This window comes from Cyclospora cayetanensis, unplaced genomic scaffold, assembly GCF_002999335.1.
Source record: "Cyclospora cayetanensis isolate NF1_C8 unplaced genomic scaffold, CcayRef3 CcayRef3_contig_70, whole genome shotgun sequence".
NCBI classification, from domain to species: domain Eukaryota; phylum Apicomplexa; class Conoidasida; order Eucoccidiorida; family Eimeriidae; genus Cyclospora; species Cyclospora cayetanensis.
In genome coordinates this window covers 101,952-107,951 of record NW_020312701.1, presented here as the reverse complement: position 1 = coordinate 107,951, position 6,000 = coordinate 101,952, and positions in this window count along the sequence as shown.

The following is a 6,000-nucleotide window of genomic DNA, read 5'->3' as shown; positions in this document are numbered from 1 at the left end:
CACGTCTTGCATTTGCTGCTGTGGTGAAGCTTGCTCTGCGCTGGACTGCAGCTGTGGCAATACACCAGCGCCATCAGATGGCTGGCAGGGCTGTTGCCTCTCACAGCAAATCATGGGAGTCTGCAGAACTTCTGCAGGAGCATTTGAGCTCTCTGCGTGAGACTTGCCGTGTGAGGACATGCTCGAGGAAAGAAAGCGGCGTCGAACACGTTGGTGCACTGGCAACGAGGGCAGTGCTCGGCTGAGAGCCGCACTGGCAGTCCTTTGCATCAACTGTGACAGTTGTTGTTGCTGTTGTTACTGCCGGTGCTAGGGACTGTTTGGCGGGCACCGTGAGCAGAGATATGTTGTGGTCTCTCTGCACGTTGTGTCAGCACGGCGAGCCTTGCTTGGCGTTGTGCCTTTATCTGGAGATGAAGGCCGTGCTGCTGCTCTGCGCTGGAAAGAATTCGGCGGCGACTCAAGACGCTCCTACTCCACGTGAGGCTGCGCCTTCAGCACGCCTTGCTTCAACATATTTATCCCAGCTGTTGCTGCATTAGATGCCAGTGCTGCGCCTGCAGACGACGCTTCTGTGCACCTCGCCTCACAGACAGTGCAGACGCTGTTGCGCTCTTGCTGAATGCAACTCGAATTGGTAGGCGCTACAACCTTGAAAGGCGTGTCAGGCAGGTCAGGGTCCTCTTCTGCCTCTTGCTCTCTCAGGAGGGCTTTGCACGCACTGGAGATACTTGCCGAGTTCAGTCTGTTGCTGCTCCCACTCGTGCCTTTCAGCCTCGTGACTCTGTATCCTGCATCACCCCGTGCCGTGTGCTCTCTCCAATTCTACCCTAGATCAAGTTACTTGTCTGCAGGAAACCCCTGTGTGGCAGGTTCATCTGTTCTTTCGGAGTCTGCAGTCCTCGCCGCTGCAGCTCTCGCTGATGCAGCCCTTCAATGTGGCCTGCTGTTGCTCCAATTGCTGTACCTCTGGCGCTGCCAAGTGCCGTCTATTCTGGCATGCACACGTTTGTGACTTCGTCTACTCCCGCTGGTGGCCTGTGCTGGCGGCTCCTATCTTTTCGCGCCGACAAAGGAGTTCATGGGAAGCCCGTGATCCAAGTTTGATTCGCTGCAAGAGGCTGCAATGCAGACACAACTTCCGACTAGAAGGAAGCAGTGTTGAGGGAAAACGCAGTGGTGAAGTTCGCTGCTGCAAAAAGCGTGCCTAAGAGATGAGGGCATGTAAACTGTCGCAGCGCCTCCAGAATCCAGCTGATGATACCGGATGGATTTGGTGCTGCTGCAACTTTTGTGCAGCCTTCTATTGGCAGATCTGGAGATTAAAGGCTTGGGTGGTATAGCGGGTGTGCTAGAACAGCTGATGCTGCAGCTGGAGGTGCTCCTGCTGGTTGGAAATTCGGCACCTGCCAAAATTAAGAGATCCATACGACAGTCGCACCACTGCAACACAAACTGGGGCGTTGGCTTAGCGGACGATGCCAGCAGATCCTCCCGCAGAAACAGCAACAGCTGCTGCGACAGTTGCTGGAGTAGGCTTGCCAGTGTTTGAGCCCCGAAGCAGAGCCGCACTAGCACCAGTCGCTACATCCGCAGCTCTACCAACAATAATAAATCCGCAACAGTGCTCCGGGTCATCAGGCTATTCTTCTGCACAGGTACAACACTGTCGTGTGAGTACACGCTACTGAGAGCAAAGAGTGGCGACGTTTAGGGGCTGGCCTCCCTCGAAAGGCATAAAAAAGGAAGCTGAATCAAAGGTGTGAATGTGATGCTTCGCTCTAGGATCTCCCTCGGCTTTGGGGAGTAACTGTTAGTGCATGGCTTTAGCGCCGCACTGTGGCTTTGGCTTTTACTGCAGCTGCTGCCACTACACTCCCATAGGCTTTGCTAGAGCCCGTGCTGTTGAGCCATGCCAAAGCATGCAAGACCATAATTGGCAGTGTAGAGCACGTCGAGCTGCAGTGGAGGCAGCCGCTGCTCTCCCTTGCACGCGTGCGAGCCACAATACCAGCGGAATATGGCTAGTGTCGAGCACAAGAGTACTATACTGATGAAAAATTAAGCAAAACAGGCTGCTCTTTATATTATAAGAAGAGCTGGTACCAGCAACACGGCCGTTGAGAGACCCACTGGTCTGGTTCATGTGGCTGTACCCGGGTTACTGTAGCACAGCGGTACGGCCAAAATCCACTATGTGCAGATATTGTAAAAACACAGCGTCACCAGGTGTTTAAAGCAATAAAAATTGATACACGAAACACGCGAAGGTGTAAAACAGACACAAAAAGCGCTGTGCCGAACAGCCGGCGGCCAACGGCGGACATATCTTCCCCAGGGTCACCAGCGGGTGACCCGGAGCTCGATATGAGTTTTCAACTAGTTTAGGCATTCAGGGGCAGACTATGAAGGTTTTACTAAGACCTTTTAAATTTAGAGGCTGCAGAAATGGAAGCGGAGGCTCACGTGTGGGATACAGACAGCCCCCATGCAGACCCGAAGCTGACCGTGTGGCCTGGAGTTAGCAGTATGTTGTTGTGTGTACCGCGCCGTGAAAGCTCTCTGCTGCCTTTTGTAAGACCCTAAGAATTTTCTTCAGGCCTTTAGTGTATATATTGAGGAGGCAAGCACTTAGTGCCGTTTGCTTGCCACCCCAGTGTGCCTTTGCTGTGCCGCAGCATCAGCACACATTCCGTGCACTGAGGCAGGGGATCAAGAAAGCAAAAGTGGAGCTTCTTCTGCGACATGTTTTAGGTAATAGAATGTTTTGAGAGCGGTTTCGCTCTTTGGTAGTAGATTGGATTACTAATAATGCAAGGGGTCTGCTTTCTCCTGCCTCGAGCACCACGGAGACAAAGCTGCACACAACGCTTTGCTAGTATTAAGTATTCAGCTCATCCAATTTTTTGTTTATTAGTTTCTTTTTTTACGCTAGAAAGCCCGATCGTGGTCGGCAAGCATTTTGAATGTTGCTACACCAATACGTAGAGTGTTAATCCAAGGGCGTACGTTCCTTCAGGGATACTCGGGGCACAAGCGTGCTCAAACTAATCCAATTTCTTTCTTAGCTAATGAAGAAAATTTTCAGTTTTACTAAACCTTTGGGTCCAAGGCGCTATCCAACCTCCCAAGTTCTTTGTCTTGCATCGCTTAATTGCGCTTCACCGAGTTTAAAGTAGTTTTAAGGCTTGGTCTCCGCCCCCAATGGCGAGTACTCAGCTTGAACAACCACAGTGAGCCAGTTGCTACAATACCCTTTAATCTATGGTCCCATGTATATTCGCTCAAGAGTTGTCAGGTATTCTCAGTGTCTGGGCACCAGAATATGAAGTTCATTCAGTTACTGTGGTCTAAAGCTTCAGCTACACTCTTTTTCGGGAGGCACGTGGCCCTAACGCCACTTGCAAACATCATACAGACTTATCAAGCGTCCTTTCTTAAGATTTTTTCTTCTAAAAGAGCATCCGGTCTTTCTGTCCTCATGCTCAGGGCTCAAACATGAATTAAAAAGAAAAACTAATGTGGCGGGCTAAGCTACACTCTCGCGTTTTCTGCCCCACCAGTCGCACTAAATAAAACCATTTACAAAATGACCCGTTCGTGCTTACTGGTATATTGTATTGCAGAGTTGTGTTAGCTGGATAAAAGTAAGCTCAGTGTTGACTCCGTGACCGGCAGATGTTCTGTTCGAGTAACTGTGAGCACGTACACAGCCACTCGCATCCTGGCTGTGGTTCGCTCCTCGTAGTGAAACCCTGAGACGAAAGGGAATCAGGTTGGTGGAGGTTTGGGTTGGGGTGCAAACAATGCGTCTTCTTACCAGGACCTTGGATAGAGCAGTTAGTCGCAGCACAGAAGCGAGCGATGCAATTTGAAGGTAGAAAGCAACACTCCGCCAGTCTCTACTACACGTGTAAGATGGAAGGAACAATCGACGAGGATCTGCCTTTACTGGTTTGTTCCTCCTTACAAAGCTCTTCGAGCGACTGTTACAGTTGGAAGCACCGCATGTTTCCATGGAGCAGTTATTAACTCATTCTCTGGCTGTAGGCGCAGAAGGTTGTCCATTTTCCTTTAGACGGTTGTCTGGTTTTGATCCAGGTATTCGGTGACTCAATAAGCCTTCCTTCTTCAAAAATATTTTGGAAGAAAAAAGCCCTCTGGCCATGGAAGTTGAGGGTAGCACCCCGCCTGCTGTGGGGGAGGGGAGGAGCCCGGCTTGAAAGCTGATGTGAATGCAGTAGGTCGACAGATGATTAATATGTAAAAATTCGTAGCCAAGAGGATCTCGTAGAGTGAGCCCATGAGGCTACTAAAAAGAGCGGCGACGGTCGGGAAACGCAAGCACTCAAAAAAAATTTAATCGGCTAGCTGAAGATATACCTAGCATTATACCCCTAATAACCAAAAACGAGTGCTTCTCGTAGCATTTATTTTGAAATGCGCGATGTCGATGGTGGCTTCGTTTATGAAAGGAAGCCACCTGCTTGCAGAAATAAATGCATTTCACGCCTTCGTACACGCCCTGACTAATCGATTCATGCCGAGATTAGCTCAGCAGCGAGCTTTCCTAAAATTGATAACGCTGAAGCACGAAAATCTATCAATAGAGCGGCCTGTCACAAATACGACCTTTTAGCTTCTGAATGCCATACCGTAGACTAGCAGCTACTTTATCCGTGATTTATCTCGGGTCTACCAGATGTGACATATCAGGTGGTCGCAGAATGGGCAGCAACTCAGCGACTAAACAACCAGTCGATGAAGTTTCCATAAATCATGATCTGCCCGAGGTTTCAGTAGTAAATTAGTTTAACGCATGTATCTTTGCAATAAGATGAAAAGCCTTCTCGAGTTAGAATCTATGGATGTTGGGACTGTGTCATTCGACACTAGCCTACAATATAACAAAACACCAGAGGGAACGGGCTCTCCTGAGCAGCCTCAGAAAGCCCATTCAACAACGCACGTGCTCTCGTTGTCGGAGATTGGGTCACATACTCCGGACCTACGAGCGCACAGCAAATGGCGAAGAACTTGAATAGTGCCACTGGGCCGCGGCAGGTTGGTAGGTGAGCAAAGAAGCTATCTAAGGGAACTAGAAGCAAGCCCCTGAGTCACAGTAAAGCGCAGTGAAGGGGCTGTAGAATATTGTGCCAAAACAGGCAGCTCACTACTGGCCGATTATGCGCTGCCGCTAGGTCAGAGTAATGGTTAAGGACTGCTAGTGAAACCTGCCTCTGGAAAGAAACGTAAGGCCTCACTATCCGAGCGTGCTATGACAGTGCAAAATCACCGAAAAGTTTCAAACCAGTGAGACTTCAATTGGTTATAAGATGTTGGAATGATAGTCAAGTGAAACATAAAGTAAGAAGGGTAGCGCACCAAAATTAACGAATGCGTGCTTGCGGCATTGATTCGAATTGAGCAGGATGATTTTAGCTGGCAACAGTTAGATGAAAAGGGGTATTAAGTGTTTGATTTGGCTAGCATTTGTCGAAGTGTTACATCTTGGCTTTTTGGCGTAGTGTAATGCACCCAAAGCAGGCTAACAGATGATGGTATTGCGTCAACTTAACATTATATAGCACTTCTTGAAGCGAAAATTTCCCCTTTGCGCCACTTACCGGATTTGATGTCATGTATCACGTAGGCCACACGATCAGCTTCCACTGAACTGAGCCGAGTGCTCCGGTTACCATCGAATACCAACCAGCACAAGTAAACTAATGCTAATTATATAGAACATTAACACTACCTGTTCCCTGCTGGATGTACTGTTCTGCTCGTAGAATTTAATAAATATCGAAGTGCGGGAGCACTGCGGCTGTATGTATAGTGATGCCCCTGTTGGAAGCTGTGGACGGTACACAGCAAATTCAGGTCCTTTAGGATTATCATTGTAGCATCCCTCCGATGGTTTCAATTAAAAATCTCTTCGCCGCAAACCATCAAAAAACTTCGTGGAAAGCAATTTATTGTCTTTCCCAGTAAATGTGC